At 40.8% G+C, this 26,033-nt stretch overlaps 1 long non-coding RNA gene across 1 annotated transcript in view; it reads left to right on the forward strand.

Annotated features, from left to right (window-relative positions):
- Nucleotides 1-24,960, forward strand: part of LOC125692589 (uncharacterized) — a 51,953-nt gene extending 26,993 nt beyond the window's left edge. The window contains exons 5-10 of the long non-coding RNA XR_007376767.1: nt 16,090-16,273; nt 19,130-19,240; nt 19,332-19,558; nt 21,352-21,477; nt 22,410-22,553; nt 24,824-24,960. This is a non-coding gene — a long non-coding RNA (uncharacterized LOC125692589). The remainder of the gene's footprint in view (nt 1-16,089; nt 16,274-19,129; nt 19,241-19,331; nt 19,559-21,351; nt 21,478-22,409; nt 22,554-24,823) is intronic.
- The last annotated feature ends 1,073 nt before the right edge of the window (nt 24,961-26,033 follow it).

Genomic DNA, 26,033 nt, shown 5'->3' on the forward strand with positions numbered 1-26,033 from the left:
CAGTCTGGTTTTGGATAGACTATGAAGATCTCTGGGGAAAATAAAGTGCAAAATTGAAATATCATTTAGAGCAAGGTTAATTATCTATTTACATATGGTTTGAAGCTCTCTGCTAAAATCCTTCTCCGCTCTTTTGTACACTGTCCAGACAGCAAGGCAGACTATGTGCATTTCCACAAGTTCAGATGTAAAACTTCTCTTGTGTATGTGCTGACCCAAATTCTAGCGCTGACCCTTGATGCCTATCTCTGTATATGGACAGGGAAAGAGGAGAATGAACAGTGATATTATAAATTCTCCCCTTGCATCCGTTGTCTGAGATGAGGGGCATCTCCATGTACTGCTTCTTCAGTTCAACTGCTAGCATTAACCCTCAGGTCTGGGAGGATTTGAGGGAAAAAGTGGCACTTCAGAGTGGTAAAGCCCCCCCCACATGCGGTTGGAGTGGTCTTTTGCTTGTTGCTGCCTGCAGGCAGGGTTACATAGGTTATTACCATTTGCTACAGAAAGGAAGAATTGTAGATTCAGATTAATTTCTGTTGCAATTTCTCTGAAGTCAATGAGGTGACACTGCTGATTGCTTTGACATAGATTTTTCAGTCTTGAGTAATTACCTGGCACCTTTAGAAACAGTATAGGACTAGACAGAAAATCAGAGCAGCTGCTGCTAAGGGAGTTCATCCCCACTGCTTAAAACAGTACTGAGAGGGAGTTGCTTCCAGGTATTGGAGGAAGCATGCACGAGGAGAAAGAAGCCTAAAGCATTAGCAGCTCTGTGTAGCAGTATCCAGAAGCCTCCTGCAAAATCCTTGCTCTGCCAGGTGTTATGAGTCCTATGATTCCTCACATGAGCAAAAGGACTAGCCCTGGTGTTACACAGAAAAGCAAACCACAGCAGTAGCAGTGGGCAGATCAATGTTAGCACCATTACAGACCAGGCAGGTACCCACTCCTCTCTAGAGCCTGCTTCAGGCTGACACAAAGATCCTTAAGTTTTGTGAAGCCAGAGTTCATTGCCTATCTCATGTAGTCTCAATACCTAGTTAAGGATCCTTAATCTGACACTATAACCTTGGTGAGAGACAAGAGCTCCAGAGAGTGATTTTTTTTTCCTCTGTGTTCTGAACTTCAGCTTGGCAACCTTGTGTCTCATCAGCAAAAGATGCAAAAAAGGCTTTGAACATGATTGCACAAGCTAGGATCTTAATCACAGTCATGGCTGTCTTGATGAACCTGGCCATCCTGAATGGCTTAAAATACTTTGGATGATGGCTCTTCTTCATTAGCAGACTGGTGACGTACTGGCTCTGTCACAAGCCTTCCTGCAGGAGAGTAGATGTGCAGACGTGCAGTAAGGAAGCTTCAGCATTAGGCTTGCTTTAAAATGAAGCAAAGTACATATGAAAAGGCATCTGAGTTGGCAGTGCCTCCTTTCTGTAAACTTTTTTCTTTCTACCCAGAGCTTTTTGGAGCACTGTGCCAGCACTAGATGTAGTTGAATCACATTCTGAGTGGAAGTAGCCCGGCAGAGATTGTATGAGAATCTATGTTTGCAAGTGATCTGCTGCTTTGTGACAAGCTGCAAGTGTCAGTGACCACAGAAGGTTCATCTGTTGTAGCCAGCATCTCTGTACAAAGGAGTTAACCCAGTTTATCTTTTCCGAAGATAGTCCTTCACTGGATCACCTCCATTGTGGGTGGCAACTTGTTACTTGTCATCTGCTGTTTGCAATGAGGTATGCATTGCCCATTGCAACTCACTTGTCCTCTAGAGGGCTTCATACAACTTGCCCAAACTGGAGAAATGGAAAATGTTTTGAAAAAAGACATGGAAAGTAACTAAGAGACAGCACACAGGTGAGACATGGACTAATGATGAGGATGAGATTTCCTTTCTCATGATGCAAGAGATAACACTGAAATTTAAAAGTGCCAAATATGCCTGCTGTCGTAAGATTGCCTAGATGGACCACTGGTCTGATTCCAGTAATAGCACGTCTTCCCCTTTTTGATTTTGGAGGCTGAGGAAAGCATCAATGTTGTGGTTGTTGGGGTTTGACTCTGTGGAATTGCTGGGCTGGGCAGTCAATACCTGGATGAAACAAAGAGCAATAGGAGCCATTAGACCAAGTGTTTCTGTAATCAGTGAAAGGATTTCAGGATTTATCTTCCCTGGATCTGTTTTTTTTGATTCTTGTTGTTGGTTTTTTTTTTTTGTTGTTTTTTTTGGTTGTTTGTTTTTATCTCCCCATAACCTTAAGAAACAGTAACAGGAATCTCTTAGTACCCAGTTACCATCTTTTGTTCTGTGTAACCTTTGCTGTATGGCTGTTGTAGCCAAGCGGTTCACAGCTTGTATGTTTGAATTTTTGGTCAGGTTCAAAACTGTTTTGACCCTAACTCAAATTCAGGATAAAGGAAATGAGCCTAGCTGTTTAGCATGGATTTTGATTTTTGTGTATTTTAAAAGATAGGCTGAGTAATCAATTTTACAAAAACAAAAAAATGTTGTTTCAAAATGGAAAAAACCAATACCACCTCCTCTTGCAAACTCCTGAGATTCACTGAAACTTGAGTTTGAACGAATTCAGCAGCGTGGACACGTATTTTGGGAAAGGGTTAATAAGGGGGGAATTTTTTTTTTTTTAAGATTTTGAAATAGAGAAATTTTGCTTGGCTGCAGGAATATTCAGCAATCCCCACCCTCATGACTGCATTGCAAAAATCCTATCTTCCTCACCTCATTAAGACCAACACCAACTACTGTGTACTCAATCTCTGAAAAAAATCTTATACCTGGTGTTTAGGACTCCCTGTCTTCACTAAGTTGATTACACAGATTCCCCCTCACAAATTAATGTTGTGTTATAGATACTCTAATCACAATGCTCATTTTCTTTTCGTGATGTGAATACAGTGTGCAGACTTTGACTGTCTCCTTAATGTGTGTGTATCCCTAATTGCCTGGGATGCTTATGCTGTTTAAATAGTGGATTGGGAAGGTGGCATGAGCCAACTTTTTGTTCTTTGGGGTTTAGTGAGACCCAGCTGCCAGACTGTGGGTGAGCTGTGAAAATGCTCTTCTGTGGATCTTGGCTATGTATTTTGGCCACATTTTCATGGCCAAAACTGTACAGAAACATCTAGCCCTCATGTGGTCTACCAGCCTTGAAAGAGTGCTGCAGCTCAGATCACAGGCCCAGCAAATGTAATTTCTTTCTTTACAATTTCGACTGATTTTGATCTTGTTGAGTTTTCTAAAGTGCAGTATCCATGAAAAGCAGTTTATCTTTCTGTTTTTGCCTTCTTTGGAAGGCAAAATCCAAGAACCTGTCTGTCTCTAAGGGCATAGAAAATGGCTTTTTGCTCTAATCGCTGATCTGGTATTATAATACTGTGGACAAGAGTATTCAATGTCAATAAAGCAGATTTTCAGTCTGCCAAGTTTTCCGGGTTAGCATGGAGTACAGGCTGACAAGCTGGCTCACTATGGTTAGATATGTATATACCTCATTGTCACGACTCAGCACCAAAATAAACAAGTCTGGTTTTGAAAAAAAAACAATAAAGCTAGATGCAAAACAATCTCCCATCTCTCAGAATGTTCTGAATGCTAACACTCTGTCACTTTGATGTCAGATGGAGCTAATGCCTTCTATCACCTAACATCTGCTGTTTCTCATGTTGTTGGGATTGTTCTGCTAGAAGAGGGAGTTGCTATAGGTGATATTTTCAAATTTGAGCTAGTTCATGCTACAGATGTATTTAAGACTGGTGATGTGGAAAGCATCTGCAAGTCAGGGATTTAGTAGCCTGGATGTGTAGAATGGCCTGGACAATACTAAGAGTTGTATAGGGCTTCTGCAGTTAATGTTAAGACCTTGTGTACCAAATTATTGGCTGCTGTGAGATTCAGGATCTTTGTCTGAAAGTTCATCTGGTGATCAAGAAATCTTCCTTAAGTAGTTTTGCCAAAATTGGACAGTCCAGCAAAAAGTTGCTCCCAATCTGACAGTTCATTTAGGAGTTGAGAGGACACTGTGGCTGCTGGTGTCGATATTTTTGTGGATTTCTTACAAAAGTGAGCTCAAGCACACAGTACTGTTTTTTCTTCACTCTTCCTCCTGCATTTTCTGTTCTATCTTTTGCGTATAATTTCTTTCACTTTTAACCAAATTAAATACAAAGGTATAAAGCACAGAAGTAATTAAGCTCAGGTGAGAAAGGTGATCAGACATGAGAATGAGGTACAGTATTGCTCTCTCCAAAGCAACACACACCACCACTGGTTGTAGTGGAACAACACTGTAGGAAGCTGTCCTGACAGTAAGAAAACCTACAACTTTTTAGACATCAGCAAAGTCAGCATAAATGGTGGAACTATGTAGGAATGCATATTTTCAGTAATGCTATTCCTACATGAAAGATTTGCTTTCAAAAGAGATCATTAAAGAAAAAAACATCTTAAATAAAATAATAGTATATGTCATCTGTGACAGTACAATAACTATAAAAACTATGTAATAAACTATAAAACTATAAAGCATTTACCAAGTGAACTATGAAGCCTGGCATTCACTGAGGAAAGTAAGACGGAATTTCTTCTGAAAGATCTTGAGAGGTTTCTGAGAACATCCTCAGCGTGCGTATTAATCTGCTTCATTCCTGATTCTAGCTATGAAAATATGCTGTTTGCTACTAGATGAAACTGGTGCCATTTAATGCATATAGTGTACATAGCTTGTGGAGAGGTATTAAAATCAGCTTATTCCTTATTTTCTTGATTTTTTTTCTATTCCTTGAATGTTTATTACTTTTTCTGATAGCGATCTCATATATGCCATATGGAGTGGTCCGTACTTGTATAATTAACAATTGCTCATGCATGCCTTGGGAATGCAATGAATAGCGTGAGTTCTGTGGAGGGATGTCTACAATTCACCTCACTTTTCTACAGTGTGGGCAAATCAGATTTAAATACAGAAATACAGAATCGTAGAAACCATGATCTTTAAAAAACTGGAAAGGGCTCAAGTTTGAGAAAGTAAAAGGTGGATGATATCAGAGGGAGTGAGTTCTGTTAGAGCTCCCATCAGCTGTGGACTGCATCTGTGTGAGTAAAGTAAACAACAGCAGAGAGTGAATTCTGGCTCTCAAGCTGTGTATGTGCATGGAAACTGCCTGCTGGATGTAGTTCTTGGGCTGTGATAACAGCAGGATTTGGAAAATGCCATGTTCTGCAGACTTAGTGGAGCTGATGGTTGGAGTCCTGTGCCCAGAAGTGATTTTTGGCACTGTATTTCTGACTGGTACAGTTTCAGCCCGCCTGTCTGCCTCTGAATACTTGAACTTATTCAGCCAGTCTGTTATTTCAAAGTTTGTACAATATATGCAGACATTTGGTGTATTGTGAGAAGCACTTAGCATTTGAAGATACCTTAAATTCTTCCCTGACCTTCTGAACCTGACTTAGGCAGATCTTCATTAGCTTGATTAGTGACATGAAATGCCTACTGAGCTGGGAGTGAGGAAGTTGCTTTGCAGTAGTGACAACTGCTCTTCTGAGGGTCAGATGTGTCACTGATCTGTGACTCTTTTGGAGCTTGCAGCTCCCATGCCATAGAAAAAGGGAAAGCTCACAGGTACTGTGGAAAGAGCATCCTCAAGCAGCCGGATTCTGGTTACCCAAGTCACACAGTCGTCTCTCAAGATGTGTCCTAAATTTTAACCTATTGAACCAAAAACGTAACAAATCAATGGAAAATGCATGGTTCACTGCTCAGTTTTGATAGTATCAGAAAGGGGAATCAAAGATGAATGGATGTAACTATTTTCTAAGCCTATCTATAATGCTTTTAGCTTGGTTTCCAGAGGAAGTGGTGTGTATGTACTAATCCTCTCTTCTGTTTTTTTTTTCTTCCTCCCCAGTAACTCTTTCCCTGACCAGACTTCAGCAAATCTGACAAGTATGTCAATCCTTATGAGTTTTGTCTGGCCAAGTGTAGATGAGAGAATTGTCAGTGTCTCCAGCAAGGGAGAATGGTGTTTAAGCTCAACAAAAGATGAGCAGAGATTACACAAGGATGAGCAGTCCTGTAAAGTCCACAAGTGAAGGAAGTACTTCACGCTGGATTTTCTTTTATCATTTGAGTTCCATAGGAAACTAGAGATCCAAACCCTCTTTTCAGGTACTTACCATCATACCTCCATCTTTTTCCAGAAGAAATATTTTGCAAATGGGATGAAAGTTAATAAACAAAAGCTACTTGGGAAGTCTAGGTGTCTGCAGGTCTGCCTCAATGGATAACATCAGTGATTGCTTAAAGAAGAGGAGAGCATCACGTACTCTCAGGAACTTGCACTGCTCAATGCAGCAAGCTGCAGAAAGATCCAGCTTGCGTGGTCTTGCAAAATGCTATGTGCTCTGAAACCTGCATGTGCTATGACTTGCTAACGGTGATAATAGATATGGGCCAAGAGATTGGTTGTGCCCTGAAATTGAGATTTTAAGAGACCATGTTTGAGGATGCCCAGATTCCTGTAGGACAGAAACCTACCCTCATTATCTAGTTTCTTAAAACCTGTGCTTCCTTTCCATAGTATGGATCCAGCAATTAGAAATGTCACTTCAGAGATGGAGGTAGTATTGGTGAAGCACAAATGTGATATGCATCCTCCAGTCTCTGTGAAGCAGTGACTCCAGAATGAAAGAGATCGCAGGACATGCCACTCAGGCCAACACAATATCAGATTCAACCTGAAGAATTCAAACCTGCCTTAGTTCTTATCTTTCCAAAAGTTGCATCATGCTTGATCATAATATTAGTAATTTTCACAGTTCATGTGTTACATTTAGCTGAAGGAAAGCAGTTGAGATGTTTTCCTAAAGACTGCTGCTTTCAGATCTGAGAGTGATCTTCCAGATCACCACCTTTGGAAGTGCCTGTTCCCTGTTGTCTTTGAGGTGAGACTGTGTGAATCCAACGTGAATCCAACCCCAATTGCTGTGCCCTTACCGTGTTCCAACTGGCTCCCTTCTGTGCCTTTTCTTCATTTTGGGTACCAGGCCAAGTGCAAGGCCAGGGTAACAGCAGAGCTGCATGCAAAACTTCTGGTTTCTGGAAGGGAGGGATTTGAAGGAAGACATTGCTTGTTTTCTGACTTTTTCTCTAGATTTTCTGTTCCATTTCCTGTGTGTCTCCACTTCCTTAGTGTCTCCCAACAAATCTTGGTTTCTCTCTCCTTTTTTTCTTTTTTTTTTCCTGTTAACTCCACAGCTGCTCACTTCGTATTTTCATTCTCCTCTGGTTTTCACCATTACTTTATTATTCCAGGTAAATCTCATTTGTGTGTTTGGAGCCTTCTCACTCCATTTAAGCTCCTTTCTGACACTTTCCTTCCTTTGTATTTTATCAACACTGTCACTGCTGGGACTGCCTTAATTCACACACTATGACTTGGGTGGACAGGAAACCTGCCTGGGTACTGAAGAGAGATACTTTGTTTGAAAACAGAATCGGAAAATATTGGGGTTGAAAGAGATCTCTGGAGATCTAGTCCAACTCCTCTGCTAAAGCGGGTTGGCTAGAGTGGGCTGCCAAAGCAAGCCTGAGCATCTTCATTCTTATCAGAACAGTGCTGTGTCTCTTCCTGATTGTGGTCTGACTTCTTGAGGCTGTAGGGATGCGGAGAGCAGGGTGCTGTTAGGAGCACTTGTCTCTGATCACCAATAAGGGAGAAGAACTCTGAGCAGAGCTGCAGCTACCCAGTGCCATTTGATACATTCATATTGGATTTTCAGTACAGTGAACCTGGGAATGTTAATGGTGCTCACATCCAAGAGAGACAATGAAAATGAGCACTTGCTCTCAGCTATTTCAGTTTGCTATTATTTTGGACCATTGGCTATGAATCAAGTTCAAGCCGGACTGCACACAAATCACCTAGAACTGTACGTAAAAGGTCTCTGATAAAATTAGCAGAGGAGCCGCTAGCCTCATGCAGCTTAAGTGAGCCATCATTGCATATCTGCCCCTAAATGTCAGTGCTGCTCTTGCAGCTTCTGTGCTGCTTTACAGTTGAGAGAACAGCTTCGGCAATGCTTGATTGCTGCTGTATGCTCAAACATTGCTTATATGGATTGCCTTCCTGTATGGCATTTTGTGAGTATGCTGAGTGACTGCTGAAGGTTAATAGGACTTGTGACAGTGGGAACTGATGTTTGTTATGGCTCTGATGGCAGGCAGGTAGCGATGGGGCGACTCTTCTGCACTGTCCTTCGTATGACCTTTCCTGTTGCTGGAAGAAAGAGGCTTGTTTCTCTGGCTTCTTTGCAGAAGTGCAGCTGGGCTCTGAAATCATCGGCATCTACCTCACAGACTCCTCTTTCATCCATTCATGGGTGTAGCGGGGCGGGGGGAGAACAATGAAAAGAAATGCAAGAGTTTGTACAGGAAATGGTAGAGGACTGGACGACTTCTATTCCAGACCCTAGAGCTGTGAGGTTTTGTATGTTTGTCAATAATCAGGAGATGGGACGTTTCACATCTCTTTAATTGTCTCACTGATTTTCTTTCATTGAGGGAACGGTTCTTTTTGTGGAAGTTTCTCTTCATTGAGAAGATGAACAGTACAAAAGCTGCTTTGGGCATCTTGCGCAGTACAGAATTGAATGAGCAGAGGTGCCCCTGGCTGTGCTGCATTTATTTAGGGAGGTTAGCGTATTGCAACACAACTAGGGGCAAGTGAATCTTGCCCTGAATCAAAGACAGCTTAAAAAGAAATTAAAATTGACTTCCTCAGGCCACATATATTTGTTTTCTTTCTGCAGTCTTTCCCTCATCACTGTTGGTATGTACAGTCTAATGGGTACTACGGGGCCAGCAGTGTGATGGATTTTAATGTCACAGAGAAAGCACTGAGTGAAGCACATTGGGGGAAAAAAGAAAAAAGGTCCTTGGATTTCATTGCACAAATAAATGTCAGAATGAAACAGATGTGGCATTGCTTCATCTTCCTGCTACCCAAAATCAATCACACAGAAGCATTAATAGGACCAAGAAGTACTGTGTTGCTCTGGTGCAAGTGAGATACAAGGTCTAGAACAAACCTTTCTGACCACTTTCATGCCACTTAAAACTTCAGAACAGGTTTAGTAGCACTTCCACCCAGCATCTTAGTACAGGTAACCATTCCTGCACATTATCAAGCCTGAACTGGTACATTGTGTCTGATGCTGTGCTGTGGGGCCTCAGTTCAAGCTTGTTTTACCCCTTTTAAGTTATTTAAGGTGCACTGAATGTGAAAGATGCAAGTCTTACACTATGCACTGTCAGCAGGTTGTGAGTTGGTGGTGAGGCATTGGTTCCTATTTCCCCGTGTTGAGCCTGGGGTTGGGAGCCCATCTCTCAAGGGCTAATATAGAGGTATGGATATGATCATAGGGGAATTTAGCACTGTGTAGCAAATGCTCAGGAGCACATCAGTTACTTATCGGTGGCTTTTACTAGAAATCCTGTAAGGAGAGAAAGGCTGAGTTTGCTTTCCTTTTTCTCTCTCTTCCCCACTGCTTTCCACAGGGAGACTGTTTTCTCAGTTGGAGCAAAATGCCATATCTATAAGTTAAACATGTAAGATTTAGAAAAATAGAAAATATTTCTTCACACAACACGTTGTTCGTAAAACAATATTAAAATATTTTTGCTTTTTTAGTTAAAGTATTCTATGTTACAAGACAGTCTCTTGTGATTGCTGTCTTTCCACAGTCTGTATCACAGAGCAGCAGGCTATCATAAAAGTCCATGGCAAGAGCACACTTGTGGCCAGGCCTCGATCTTAAAATTTCTTTTCCTTCATTTCACACAATTTCTGCAGGCATTACAAGAGGCTTAGCACATCCACTTTGGTCTGGAAATAGTCTAATCTTTATTTGCCAAAATGATAGTTTAAAACTAGAAACTAGCCTACGAGCTATTGTGTGTGAATTGAGCAAATAATTGTAACATCTTCTGTGTCTCCCACGGCGTTATTCTTATTTAAAAAAATAATAATAAAAAAGCCAAAAGCAAGCTCTGAATGTTTCTGTAACCCGTTGGGTGCACAGACAATAAAATTGCTTTATATGTGTCCCTCTCTTACCCTTATCTATCTTCAAAGTAACAAAAGAGGAAGGCAATAAAAACAAATACTTTACAGCATGGTAACCTCTGAACTGCACTGCTTTAAAGGAGTAGCCATATAATGTAACACAATACGATGGTGCTGTTTCCCTTTGTGAAGCCCAGCTGAAATGTAAGGTGAGGGCTGATTCTCATGTGCAGCTTTTGAGCTGCTGCTTCAAAATTTGTTTTAGTTAATGTGGTACAGATGTTTAGAGTTACTGATACAGCAATCCCCTTAGAGGCTGTTTCAATTAATATATCACAGTATAAAATCATTAATCGTTTGGGATGGAAATCCCAGCTCCTAAATAGTTCATTAGTGTAAAACCTTAATGTAGAACAGAATGGCATGAATACCACCGTTTCTTGCTTGTGGGCTAAAAAGAAATGAAAAAGTAATTAAAAAAAAAAAAAGCCAAACAAGCAAAAAAACAAACAAAAAAAGCTCTCTTGTCCTAATTGAAAAAAAAGAGAAGCCCAATATGTTGGAAGAACTCACTGGATTCAAATCAGGATAAAAGCATAGTATTCATCTTGAAATTTAAACGATAATTTCTTTATTTGGAAGTATTGGGTTGAAAAGAGCCTCCTGATTTTTGAAAAGAGACCTTACAAATTGGGCACTTCCAGATTTCCCCCATTCCTCTTTTCCTTTTTTTTCTTTTTTTTTTTTGTCAGCATTGTTGTGAGTTCTCCTCATTTGCCATTTGGGGCTCTCATGAAAGGATCTTTTTAGGTAAATCATGGCAGTATCATAAAGGACGTCCTTTAAATTCAAACTGATTCAACTGCTTGTGGTCATACTTAAGTCATTCTTTTCTCCCTGCACAGCTGTTCTTTATCTTTCCTCTGGAAGATAAACGCCCATCAGTAACTCGTGCACTCTGCTCAGGGACAGAGTAATAACTTTTCATGGGACCATGAAACCCTTTTTAAAGAATACTTTGCCTACAAGCTGTCCAATGTACTTTGCTGGGACAGTTCTTTGCTGCCAGGGTGAGTCTGCATTTCTGCTGAATCCCTGGATGCCTCAGACATAATCCCTCCCAACTCACCCTCCCCTCTCATGTCCCAGGGCATTATGTCATGCTTCTCGGAGCTGCTGTGCTGTGGACAAAAACAGGCCAGATTTACCCATTTCCCCTCTTTTATGATCTTTTATGTAGGAAAAGAGACTGTTGATGGTACAGCTAAGGAGAAATATGTGTTTCTCAGTACTGCAGCCTTTCACATCAGGCAAGAGTAGAATCGAGGTTAATATTGGAGTTCAACTAACAATTTTACCTTCAGAGAGGAGAGGTGCATTGTACCCACCCTACCATTCCTGATCAGTGGAGGAGCTTTCAGGTATAACTTTTTTTTTTACTTTGGTTTTGCACAGAAAGTACTCTGGAATAGATATCAACCTGAAAAGGTTTCAGGAGTGAAGTAGCAGTCCCCTGTGTTTCTTACTTTTCTTGCACATCTTTTAGCAGAAATATCAGCTGCTTTGCAGCAAAAAGCAGAAAGTTAAGATGTGGCAGTGCTTGATTTGCATCTGATCTTTAGTGTATCTATTCTGATAATGAAATTAATTGAGTTTCCACATGTCTTTGATGTCACAAGGTGATTCTTAGTGCTCTGCGATGCAGGCTTCAAATCAGTAGCTGTCTAGCAGCAGAGGGATTCAACTCATTCCTGAGCTGCAGCCTTGGCAATACCTTGTTGCATTTGCTTTTGTGACAGGATGGCATCTTTGCCTCTGAAAGACATTCTGGAAACTTTTCAGCATGGTAATGTAGAAAGGAGCCACATCTGTGGTCATTAGTTCTAGACAAGAAGCAATACAACAATCTGTATCTTTCTGACAGCAAATAAAAGGTAAATATTGCAGATATGCATAGGATCTAATCTCAGATGCCTAAAGGAGGGAGTAATCTTCTGGGATCCTGCTAGCTATGTGGGGGTAAGAACTGCTCCAGATGGAAGTTCAAAGGGTTGAAATGAAGCTTTGCTGTGGCATTCCACCATGTCTTAATTTCCAGGCAGAAGACCTTGGCCTCCTTGAGCAATCAGCAGCAACTTGGGAGACTGGAAGGAAAATCAACCTCCAAACCATAGCGGTTTTTTCACTCGTTCATTCATGAAGAGGTATAGCAGTCAGAAGGTTCTGTGAGTGTTGGGTGGGATAGCTTGGCTGTGAGCAATTTTCTTCATGGTGTTTCCTGGTCCAGTGCCAACCTGAGGTTGTTCCACACTTGCAGAGTTCTTCCAGCAGCAGTTAGAGCAGTCCAGGTGTTTTTAAATGGAGATGTGATAGAGAAATGGCATCTTTGTTTGGCACATGTCTGTGGAACAGATTGCTTCTGCAATCAGATCATTTACTCACTTTCAGTCCATGTTCTCATCTCTTTAAAATGGGCGCTATAATGCTGTCTCATTATGCACAGGCTTTATGGGAGAGGTTCAGTAATCATTATGAAAAGGTCAGATGCTTCCGTGAAGGGCACCTATAAATGAGTCTATAAATAAATATCCTGGAAGCCTTTAGTAGAGGCTAACAACTTATTTATTTTTTATCCTGCTGGTTGCAGGGGATGTATAAAAGCACCAGAATGCTGCTAAGTAATTAATTGAGTGCCTTAGTTTTGGTTTGGGGGCACTGAAATACTGAATTTAGCAATTGGCTCTGTATGAAACTTCACCAGCATTGAGCTCATACCAATGCACAGTATGGATCCATGAGATCTGTGCTAAGTCTCGATGGAGACCATGTTTCTTAACTGAGAAACATGTGTGTTTTATTGAGATGATGCTAGGCTGCAAAATACATCCTCAGCAGCAATGTGGTACCAGTTCTTTTTTATTTGGCTTGGAGCAGAAGAAAACTGTTGGTGTTGCTTTTTATTGACTAGTCTGAGTGCTGCTACTTCTCTGGATAGTGTTCAATAGTGTCAGGTCTGTACTTGAAGTGCTCAGTTCTCTAGCAAGGAACTGGTTTAATTCCACATTCTGGCAGTGATTAAGGAAGATAGTAAGAAGTGCCTAATTTACTCTGAGTTCATTCTGCTTTTCAGGAAGGAAATCACTTTCTTGAGCTTCTTGTACACCGATAGGCCAGTCAGTTAAATTTGTGTGTTATCTGCCCATGTGGTGTTTTGGCTGTAATGGGAAAGGCTCTGGTGGAACACAAGGACAGCCACAGTTCTGGTGGATGGCAAGGGATGGGGGAAATCTTGGGCCATCTGGAAGGACAAGGAAGGTTGACCCTACTCCCCTGCACCGAAGGATAAACCAATCACAATTTTCTCATTCACGCTTCTCTATAAAATGTTAGGAACTTTCTGGGGTTGAGCACATCATAGCAAAATGTGACACCAAGAAGGGAAGGAAATTCTGACCTAAAGGTGCTGTAGAGAGAAGCAAACTCAGAATAAAGATTCTTTTGTCTGGTGATGCCATTTGGTTCCTCTTGGGAAGTTTCTCCCTAGGGAAACTCATTTAATTGCTTTAGCTTTTTGTGTTAGCTTTTTGTCAGAATTGTTTCAGTATTTCCAACTACTAGAGAGAAGCAGATAAACTCAGTGTGGAGATGTGCAGATGCTCTGGCACCTGATCCCTATTGCACAGCTCCTGAGGAGGTCCTGCTCAGCTCCTTGATCACTGACTACAGACTGAAGCACAGAAAAGTCACTTTACTTTAACTGCAGGACATAGAATGCCCCATTTTTTTCTCTTCAACCGAGGAGGCTGGAGTAGTAAAGGGAATTTAGTCCCCAAACATCCTAGTACATCTTATTCCATCCTACCCCTGGTTGCAAATATGCTTAGGCCTCTGATTCTTCCTTATGTCACGTAGTTTAATGATAGATAAATAGAGAACATGATCATTACTCATCTTACAGCCCCAAAAGCATTTAGCCAGGCTGGATGTTTATTTTGGATCTGATTTAAATAGCTGTTTTGAAAGAGTGGCCTTTTCCTTTGACAGCCTGATCCCACCTGGGTTTGCTTTTATCAGCAGTGAAGAGAATAGGGCTCGAACCTTCGGTTGCTGCGTGACAGGCAGGTTCATTCCTACCTGATAGGCTTGTGTAGGATTGTCCTGGGCTTTTGGCTCTTTGTGGGTGGGATTTTAATGACTGCAACCTTTCTACTGTTACTGGAGAAAAATCCTGAAAGCCCTCACTACAGAGGAGTGGAAAGCATCTAAGTACATAAAATGAAAAAGCAGGAGCTGTTTTAAAAGTTAAATGCACTGATGCATTAGGAAGGAGAAAAAAAAAAAAGAATCTGCAGGCTTTGTTCCTGACTGCAGAGTGATCCATTTTAAGAAAGAAGATTTTGTGTCTCATTTTGTCTTCTGGTACTTTTATCTCAGAATAAGAAATGTTCTCCCACTTTGGAATGTGCACTGCTTTGATCCTGGTTGCAGAGAACCACAGGGCAGCTGCTGTCTCTGGTGGGACACTGGAATATTTCAGCACAAGAATGGAAAGAAGGCACTATACAAAAACTTGTAGGCAACAGAAGATACAGCAAAAGATACAGCTGAAGAGCACGTGTGTTCATGAAGGTGTAGAAGAATTGCACTGTATTATCACACTTCCAGCTATTCTGGTGTCTGGCCACCCTTTGTAAGCACCCAGGACAGGTGACTGTGGTCAGGGTTTGGTTTCTACAGAATGGCAGTGCCTGAATTTTGTAAACTTCTGCAGAATCAGTTCTGAGTGGAGGCAGTATCTCTGGGGGCACGTGATCATACCTGGCAGAAGTTCTGTCTCCTGAGATCTTTGCTGCTGGCTTGAATGCAGATTTGAGCTCCCCAGCAGTGTGTAGCACACCTGTTGCTTCTGGAAGATATCCATCGGAAAGATTAGTAAGCTTGGTGAAGTAATTCAGAAAACATAGGATGTTGGATTTTTGTTGTTTTCTTTTTTGAGGTGATCTTTAGCTCACGCCTGGAATCACCTAATACCTAATAATCACCTAATGATATGTTGTGTAGTGAGAGTTTATCTGGGCAGTGCTCAGTGGTCTGGGGAACAGGCTTAACGTGTGGAGCTCTCTAGCAGGAAAGTTATTCAATTTCTCCCTCTGACCGTGAGCATATCAGCTAGTCTTGTAGCTCATCTGGTTGGCCACTTAATCCTCTTATGTAAGAAAGGAGTAATGTTGGTCCATGGTACTCATGTGGTTCCATGGGTGGAAATGTTGCTGGCACTGATCTGTTTTGCAGTTTATACTACTTTTGCTCTATTTCATTTCATGGCAGCCTTAAGGGAGGAGTTATATGTGTGATGAGGTTGGAGAAGGCAGAGGAAGGGAGATTTTCTGAGTCAGTATATCACCATGTCTTTCATGATGCTCACAGAAAATTTCACTTTTCTTTCTCACCTGGTTATAACTTGTTGCTACTTGGGCTTAGTCTTAGTCCAGAATAAGGGGACAACTCCTCTTTGGAACTTTAATCAACACTGAGCAGTTTTAGGTCTTTCCTGAAAGGAGGCACTATATTTTTGCAAGCAAAGAAATGTAGTATCCTGATAACCACTGGAATAGACTCTTTCCTTTAAAGCACAAAGGAAGATTTTTCTCACCTGATATTGTTTGCTTTTGGAATCTCTACTGAGTTTTGTAGCCATTCTTGACTGCCAGTCCTGCAGGCTCCATTTGCAGGAGTTGGTCTGGAAAACTCTCATTCACACACATACTAAAACTCTCACCATATACAGCCTCAGCTTTTGATACTTTTTATTACTGTCCAGATGCTCTTCAGGAAAGTTTTCACCTATATGTTTCAGTTAGAGAATTGGTGAGTTTGTTCTTTTTTTCCAGTAAGCTAGTGAAATGAGAATAATTTCTTCAGTATTTCTCTGATGTGGCTCTTTCCTCTTGCAATAGCAGCAAGATGCTTAATCGCTATTTATGTTTCCTTCTTTTGAAACAGGTAATAAAGTGTTGCCTTGCCAGGCAAATGTTTGAGAATGATGAATTCTGTAGTACATGAGAAGGGGTCAGATGCTGCATTGAGTATCTTCTGTGGGAAAGGGAATGCTGAACTTCAGCTCAGTATATCACTGCAGAAGCTGTGCCCGGCCATGGGAGATGACAAGCAGTTGCTACCAGCCAAGGTATTCCTGCAAAACCAAAAGTACATTTTGTGCAGGGTTAGAAGATGATGGACTTGATTATGCTTATGGCCTTTTCAATTTAAAGGAAGAGATTTGTTACATTTGCTAAAGGAGGATAAGCAAGGATATTTGTTCTACAAGTGCTGCTCCTGACAAAATATTTCATCTCTATTTATATTTCTTCTTTCTACAATGGCTGCTGTTATTTTTGCCTCATTATTCATAGACCTTTTGAGGATTAATTAAGCAATAATTGTGAACAGGCCAGGTTTCTTATTTAAAGGTTCCAGATCAGCAAGACAATGAATAAATAAGACAGATTTTGCTAGGGCTTAGAGTGTATTAACACTGTCTCATTTTTCATTAGTTTGGTATCGAGCTTTTCTTTCAGTCTGCTGCAATTGCACAGTTGTATATAAAAAAAAATCTGCTCTCAAAATTAAGTCGGCAGTTTCAGGGATTTATAAATACTGATGGCTGAATGTGGCTTCTGTTTGCATCATGACATTTCATAGTGGAAGAGAAGAAAATTCAGCATCTGGGCAGTGTATCAAGATCCCTTGTCGCTAGCCTTTTTTCCTCCATTCTTCTGCGTTTCTTTTGTACCTTCATAAGGATAGTGACATTTTTTTTTCCTAGAACTGAACCTATTTGAGAAACAAATACTTTGCATGAATAAAGCTAATAGCTGACTGATAATTTTATGTTATGCTTGTTAAAAAGCCTACCTATAAACATTACCTTATGCTGTGCTCTCAGATGTTGTGTTGTTCCATGGTCTTGATCTGAGCTGTCATAGCTGTAATAGCTCAATTCTGTGAAGCAGGTGCTTGAGTTCTTCGCCAAGTCTGGAAATAAGGGGTAAATTTTGTGCGTGTCCCTAGAAAATGAAGTATGTGATTTTCTGTTTCTGCGAAGTTCATCACAGAATGGAAGACACTTCTGTGCATTTGTGTCCTACTGAGCTAGAGGTATTCTTCAAAACAGAGATGCACAGAGCATTAATCCATTTTTGACCCCAGTTCTTTTATTCCAAGGAAAAAAAAAATCATCCTTATGTTAAGCTGTGGTCGGATTAGATACCGGAAATTTGAATACTAGGGAGAAAAGGAATGGCTGCCATAAGAAATCAGAGTTTCAAAGTTTATATTCACTCTGGAAAAATTCCTATTGTACCTATGCAACTGGTGACATCTCAACATCTTAGAGCAGTTGTTGTACCAGAAAGGGACTTTTGTGTGTCTTTTTGGTTTGTTTCTTTTTGTTTTGAAAGCTTGCAGCTTGGAGGAGAGTGTCTGAACACCAGTCTGTGTCCAATAAGTGCCTGTGTAATGGCTTTTTCCTGTAATGAGCAAACATAGACATTTTATATTTTTCTGTCTGTATACTTCACTCTGTCTAAACATCTCTTATAATATCATCTCACCCTGAAATCTTGCTATTATGACAAATGCTGTAATAACTAGAGAGAGCAGCTAACCCTCTCATTTATTCCTTCATGAGAAAGCAATTCTGTTTAGGAGATATGGAGGGATGCAACAGTACTGAGTAAAGATATTTATTTTCTCAGGGTAGTTTAACCTATACTACAAGAGATGTATGAATAGATGGAAAAGAATTTTGTTGCCAAATGTTGCTTAGTGGTATGGAGCCATGTAGGCTTAGAACTTAGTCTCTATGGCAGCTCAGTTGTTCGGTTTTGCCTCCTGATACTGGTGAAGGCTATATAAAAGTACAGTCTGTGCCTATAGATGAACTGGCTCTTGCTGTGCCCGATTTTGTCCCATCTGTATGGCTGTGTGTGTGTGTGTCTGCATCTGTCTTTCCTCCTTTAATTATACCCTTCATTACTCACTGTCTGAATGCAGCCTAAAAGTCTTACAGGAATTTTGTGGAAATGAGTGTCCATACAGGACTGGATTCCAGAGAGGAATGGATTCCTGGGTTCATACTTCATTAGATCATGGGGAAGCCACATTGTGGAACTTGTTGGATAGCAGAGTACGTTAACTGCACTGAACTGAAAAAACAAGCTGTTGGGTTCTTGATTTTCAGACTGCCAACAAACCTCCTAAATCAATTAGTCACACAGCTGTACCTTCAGTGCATGTTTTCCTGCTGCTCACAGGAAGAGGCCATTTTATTTGCCTCTAATTATTTTTGCATTCAGCCTTTCTTGCTAGCTGAGGCAGGCACTACTCTTTGTGGGTGGATTAGTTCCCAGGTAGCTCCTTAACTTTTCATATCTTTTGTATTCCACACTGGATACGTGCACTGACATCAGCCTCTCACCATTGTTCGTATTGCTATCTAGTACACTTGTTGAGGAGGTGGCCATATAGACTTCCCCTGAAATCTAGAATACTACTGTGTAGGATAAATAGAAGCCCACTTCTTCTTCCTATGGCCTGATCTCTCTGTGTCTAGATTCAGACGGAACTTCAGAATTCAGCTTGAGTTGTTTGGATACATTGATTTTAGTAAATTGTTTATGTACATGCTGGGGCTATGTGTGTGTATGTATTGCAATCTGCTGTGTATGGGAGCCTAGCTTGGCTGGGCAATGGGCCTTAGCACCTGTAGGTGGTTTTCTTTTTTGGGTATGCTTGAAGTTTTACAGCTTGGATTCTGTCCTTCCTGAGAAAAAATTTTCACTTGTCAAATATGCTGGCTGTCAAGTGCCAGCAGGAAGAGGTAACCCACCATGATTTGTATTGTGAAGTACATGTATTATCCTAGAAAAAAAAATGTATCCAGGTTTTACTGTTACTAGAAGTGCCACTGCAGAAATTTGTCTGAGATCCAGGGGTCAACAGATGTTTTCCATTTACTAATGGCTCATTTTTTTAATCTCAGCTTCAGATCAGGAGAAAAGAACCTTTTCCATTACATTCCAGAAAATTGTGAAAGATGTGGAAATCAGATCACTGCTTGGAAATCTGTACTTCTACAAGGAGTTATGTGAAGGTAGGTCCATTGCCTATTACACATGTAGACAGAATTCTCTTTTTTCCTGAGTAAGAAGAAATTTCTTTGCCAACCCATTTTATCTTTTCAGTCCTACTGGTTCTCACTACAATGAAGTACTCGGGACACTTTTTTTGAGCCTACTACTACAGTCGTCACAAAGACAGTGCCTACTCCAAGGAGATTCTAGCCCTTCTTCGTGAAGGTGAGAAGTACTACTGCAGGGGCATCACGTGAGTGGTGAACTTCAGGTGCCAGAACTGCCACACAGTGAATGACCACCACCTGCTTACTGTGTGCACAGTCAGGAGCCGGCAGGTATTAACCACATGTTTAGTTTACAGTCCTAGCTATAAAATTAGGATTTTGGTCATTGATTTTACTGAACTAAAGCTGAACATTGTATTTATCGTACCTACCTCCTAGCCATCAGTCAAGTGCAGGAAATAAAAGCGATTTATACAGAATGCTCAGCTGAACGTTCTTCTGTTCTCCCACAGTTTGATGTTATTCTTGTGTGTTTGGGTGTGTCCCCCCTTGGCAGCTTCACCTGCTCAGCTCAGCTGAAAGGGAAGTATAGAAAAGGATTTGCTGCTGAGCATGACAGAAAAATCTCAGGATGTGCGTTTTCATGATGTTGCTACAAAGTATGGATTCCTATGGAAAAAGGCTTTGCAGGATTTGCATAAGGAGCAGAAGTAAATGCAGCAGTTAATGGGGAGAAAGTTTGCTTGCAAAACAATCTGGAAATTGGTGGTTGTTTTAATTCTCTGTGAATCCCTCCTTTAAAAAGCTGCATCAAACTTCCACATTCCAGGGCACAATACAGTAGCCTGTGATCCTCTGCAATTGTGCTTGATGGAGAAGAGTGCATGTATATCCTTTATTGAGGCCATTTGGTCAATAAAAAATAGCAATCCTTTTAGTGAGATGAATCATTTTGGCACCTATAGATTTGACATTGGGAGAATCCATTTATAGATGGTTTATACCACCTTTATTGGGAAGACTCATCTGGGATGCACTTTACATTTCCTCACATTAAGCTTCTTTCTTTGCTGTAGTGATCTCTTGGTGTGGGGTGCAGGCTTTGCATCTGTGGCTGTTTTGCCATCTGCTAATGGTTGCCCAGGCAGGAGGTGGCCTTATTTCAAGGCTTGATCTGAGCTGCCCCACAACTTCTTGGCCACTTAGCAGGATATTCGGCATGGGGAACTGCAGAAACCTTTCACTTAGCCCCAGGTTTTGCAGCTGTGACTTACCTTAGAGATTTCTACCCTCCCTTTCAATTCAGATGAGTTTGTGCAAGCAGCTCAAACACTATTAGGAGTGCCTTTTAGGCAGTCACAGTGCAACTGTGCAAACTCATGCCCTTAGAAAACCACATTTGGAAGTTTCCCATTTCAGTTAAAGGGTAAGAACATAACAGGATCTTCTCACCACAGCCAAAGGTAGCAGGGCATTCCGTGGAAGCAAAATTGGAAATGCTGCCTCTATCTCTGCCCTCCACTAGTTGTCCTAGGAGCAGCCTGAAAGCTGACATAATTTGGTAATTTCATTCTTATAACTTCAGCTACCCTTAATGACCTTTAAAATTGATTTGCTTCATTTGCTTTGATTTTAAGAGATTACACTTAAGTAATGCTCTGCTGCATTTAATGTTTTGTTGTATTCTAATTTACTGTGTAATGACTCTCTATATTAAATAATAGTAACAACTTCTGAATTTATTAATCAACAAGAGATGACAGAGAATTCACATTAAGCTCTCTATATATTTTGAATCGTTTATCTCCCAGGTAACATAAGAAAACTGTTAAATCATACTGAACCACATTCCTCAGCTGATGTAAATCAGCTAATATACGGCAGCTGAATTTCTTGCCTATTATGTTTTCCATAAAAGATGTCTTTGCCTTCACAGCATCAATTATCCATGATTCTTCTACTTTTCTTGTTTTCTGCCTTTGCAGGTGCTGCTAATTCCCCTACTTTCTTCCAGGAATGGAAAAAATGATCTATATTAGGAAATGTGTTCTTCCTTTCTTCAGTAAGCTGCATTTTCATTTTTGGCATCCATATTTAAATCCTGATATACATTTTTATTGCAGGAGAAGAGAAAGGAATGCAGATTGTCACAGAGGTCTCCATCAGGAAATAATCCTTATCTTCAAGTCCTACCATCCAAAATCAGTTAACACTGGTAGTGAAAGACGCGCTTAGCCTGGATGCTAGAGGTGGGTGAAAGAAGACCTCGGAGTAGCTCATCCCACTATCTCCTGGCACTGACAGACGCACCAAAAGCTCCCACCTAAAGGGACATGGTTGCAGAGGCTCCTTTCTCCACTTCCTGATGCTCTCTGTGGAGTGAAGCCTGTGATATCTGGGTAGATCTTTTCCATGCCTCCCTGCTGGAGTGTAGGGTGGGCATTTGAGGCAGGAGCAGGGTGAAGCTCATCCCATGCCCTGCTAGAATTCACCAGTGGTGACCTGCATGTAGCAGGCATGATCCATACTGTTACCCTTTCCTGATAAGCCTGTTTGTGCCACTCATTACCCTACAGTGTTTCTTGTGGGAACCACAGGATACACAGCCTGGACAGAACAGGGCAGAAGATTAATCCTCCTGTCGCTGCTAGATTTTAATTGGAAGGGAATCTGTCTTTGACTTAATTTCCTCTCTTGTCTCAGCCAAAGTCTAGTGGATCAAAGAAATGCAAATTGAAGGAGAATATTTTGGATGTGCCTGATTTTAAAGTTGAACATGATTAATCTTTCGAGCCTCTGACTTAATGTCAGTACCATTTTTCTCACAAAAGCATTGGAACAACTTATATTGCCTTGAGTGACAAAAAAAATTTTTTCCAAGAGAGGAAATCTGAATGATGTCGTTGTAGTATTAAAATGTAGCTACTCACTGCTTCATGTTATCAAACCTGAAATTATCCTTTACATTAAAATGCTGTATGTTTTATTTTGTAATGAGAGGGCAAAGATCCAGTTGCTACAGAATGTCAAGGTAGTGCATATAGGCTGCCATAATATAGCAGGGTGCTATTCAAAAAGAATTTCAACAGGCTGATTATCAGATTATTGGCCAAAGCAATTCTGTAATTTTTTTTTTTCCATTTTCTTTTCCTTTTATTTTTCTTATTATTTTGAATTACAGCGCTAGGAAAATATTTCTCAGGTGGTTAACTTGAGTTTGACTTCCAACATCTCTTTATTTGGGAAGAAATGAATTCAACGGTTCTTTTTAGTGCTTGTGAAAATGAAGGATATTTGTGCTTGCACAACAAGAAAGGTGATTTAGGTAAGTGTCTCTGAGACAGCTTGAGTTAATTTACCTCAGGCTTGCCATGACATTCTGCATGGCTTTGCTTCAATCCCCTCCCAAGAGAAAAGATTTGCTCTTGCTGAGCTTTATCCAAGTAGAGGGTGCTTTTTTTGGTGTCCTACGTTGCGGCTCAATAAAATGGGAGAGGAAAATTTGCCATTGATGGACCACAAACGGAAGGAGAAAAGGCTTGTTTATTTATTTGTCCCTGTATTCAGACTGGGGGTAATGAATGTCTGTAAGGATTCTCTGTACCAGATCTTATTGCTAGTTTTCCAAGAATTCCTCATTATCAAAGCAAATGAGTTTTCTACGCCACTACTTGCTTTCTGGTAGTAGAGCCTTACATATTGACTGACATGTCGATTGGATAAATGTTCAGCCCTCTGCTCAACCCTTGCTTGCAGCATCCCACAAGTACAGGTGGAAAAAATAAACAAAAACTTTCTTTGCCACTGAAACCATACAGGCCTGATCACCTTATGTGTGCCCTGTGGAGTGTATCAATTAAAAGCTGACACAAGGGAAAACATGTGAGGGCAAATGCTGTGTTTCCATTCCTGTGACACTTATTTATACCTTGGGAGGAGTAGCTTGTGCCTGCTCTCTGAAGAGAGCCATTCCTTTGCTCATGCAGTGACATCTCGCAGGCCAGCTGTGCTGTCTCTGAGATGCTAGTTATCAGCTCTTACAAATGTGGAAGAAAGCAACAAAATCATGACAATGATAAATACTGCTTCTTTACACACTTACACGATGCCAGCCCAGTTTGTGAACCAAAAACACTACTGTAGTCTGGCTCCAAGTAAACAGAGCTATTAGCAATCATACAAGGCAATCAGTTTGCAGGTTTGAACTGACCAGTTGTTATAGAAGAACTTTTTTTTTCTTTTTTTTTTTCCTGGACTCTTATTATTGCAGAATCTCTGGTGAGCTGTATTGCTGCTGCTTGGTGGCTAAAAGCAAAAGTACATGAAGGAGGAAAAGAAAGGACCATAAAACAGAATGTCTCTCATTCCCAGCTCACTATAAATGTAGCAAGTGATCCCTTAGGCACAGGAAGGGCCCTGGTAGGCTGGCATAGCCACTGTGCATGCCATCTGCTGAATTTCAAGCCTTCTACTCCCCTATTCTGCAGTATCTCCTGTAGTGTACGGCTGCTTTTCTACTGAAAGCACTGCAGCACACTGCTAGCCCAGGTTATCAATTTGCTAGCACTTACTACAAAAAAAAAGAAGGAAGGGAGTGCATTGCATAGAGGAAAGTGAATGTCCTTTGCATCTGTATAGTTATAAGCTCTGTGTTGTGTATTTGTGAGTGTAGTAGGACATTTCTCCAGCTTTTTAAAACTGGTCAAGACAACAGCCCTAATTCCTGTGTGTTAAAGATGTGGATATTTGGCCTTTTTTACTTCCAAAATGCCATTCTTAGGTGGAGGCAAGCAAAACTTTAGCACTGGAGTCACTGATGTGTTTAATGCATTGAAGGAGAACAATAAATTAAAATATGGTGAATATACTATGAGATGCAGGTCTCAAAATGATGGACTGTCATGGAAAGTGGGAGTGAAATAGGAAATTCAGACCAAAGAAGGACATTAATAAAACACTCAGTGTTCTATTCTGTGTCAGACAGTTTCTGTTCCATCTAAACCGGCGTATTTCCTAAAACAATACTGTTTAAGGAGGCAGCTAGTCCATCAGAACATCTTCCCACTGCTGAGTATCATCAGCCCAGAACTTTGTTCTGATCAAAAAGGTAAAAAACATGAGCACAGAGCAAGGATTGAAAGAAAAAAAATAAGTGAATCCCATGCCCCTTAACAACAATACAAGTCAAAGCAAAGTCATAGCAGTGTAAGAGAAATTCACAGAAAAAAAAAAAGCATTCGGAATCTTGGAGACGAACTAAGAGGAAGGTGAGTGAAAGAGGTGTTCCACCAGGATGGCATAAGTTTTAAATGGTCATGCACTTAAACTACTTTTATTTTGATCTGTATTTGTAGATGAAAACAGATGCATTTGCAAGAATTGCAAGAATTGCACATACGATGATAATCTGATGTTGGTTTTTGATGCATTAGAAGGACGCTGTAATAGACATCATTGTATCCAGCAAAGATGAGTGCCAGGAGGCACCTACTGAGTCACTAACGTTTACAATGCTCATTTTACAATCTTTTTTTTTCTAAATATCTTGTGATCTCAAAATTCCACTAGTTTAGATTATTTTATTTTATTTTGCAGTCGCTCTATTTGATCGGTATTTTTTTGAGGGAGACTTGCCAAATTCATCAGTGTTCATCTGGAAGCCAAAATAAATATCCATGTGTTTTGAAGAGCAGAAATGCTGGAATGCAGCTGGAAAGTAGCTCAGGGCTCCTGCCAGTCGTACTGGCTCACCACTAAGAGGTGAGTGATGCTACAGCAAGCGTGTGCAGCCCAGCAAGGTTGTGTGATGGTGGCATTTGGGCTGACCTGATCTGTTGGAGATGAATTCTAGCCTCAGAACTGTGTACAGAGTAAAATGCAATTTAGAGGGCAGCAGGGCTGCTTTTCCTGAATGTTCAAATCCCTCCTGACAGCTACAGGAAGCTGGAATTTCTACACAGCCTCCTTTACTAATACAATTGCATTTTCAACGTTTAAACAACAGTTTTTGGTTTTTTTTTTCTGGGATAGAAAATTTCTCAAAAATTTTGGGGGGAAAGAAAAGCAAACCTTTAGAAAAATGCAGATAGAAATCTTTCATTTATGCAAAATGGAAGCATACTGCGAGTCATTGGAGAGAACCTATATTTTCTTGACAATTATAACAATATTAGGTAGCAGCGAAGGTTTCCAAGGCAACCTGGCCACGGGTGCATTCATGTGGAGTGTGTGTGACTACCTGCTTTGTCAAGCCAATGGATGGATGGCAGGAGATATGTGTGGTGGGGGGGGCTATGTATCATTTCATCAGTCTGAACTTGGAACACTCTTTAAAAGCAGAGGGGTTTTTTTTTTCCTCCAGAGCATGTCTGATTGTACCAACTGTCTTGCTGCTTTTGTTTTCAGAATAGGCAAGACAAAATCGTGGGAGCCAGGGTGGAGGCAGATGGCCAGTGAGAGGAACCTGGGTTAGGAGATACCTTCTGGGCTAGTTAGCATGGGGTCTGCTTTGTAGGACCTGGCATAATTAAATACACAACACTTACCCAAAATAAGCTTTCTCCTTCCTTTTGTGCCAAAACTAACACCAGCCTGTTTTTCCTGATGTGTTAAACCAAAGAGTTCCTCCTGACACCTTGGGTTTCTTGCCGTCTGTTGCAACACTTGGTACCTTCTTGTCTTTGCTGTTGCTCTCTGCCACCTCTCTTTTCCAGATGGGAGCTTTCCTGATGTCTCTGACATTCTTGCACAGTGTAGAAAGGGAAAAAGAAGCCACACAACATCTTTTCCTACATGCTGTTCTTCA

Source organism: Lagopus muta, chromosome 4 (assembly GCF_023343835.1).
Source record: "Lagopus muta isolate bLagMut1 chromosome 4, bLagMut1 primary, whole genome shotgun sequence".
Taxonomy (NCBI): domain Eukaryota; kingdom Metazoa; phylum Chordata; class Aves; order Galliformes; family Phasianidae; genus Lagopus; species Lagopus muta.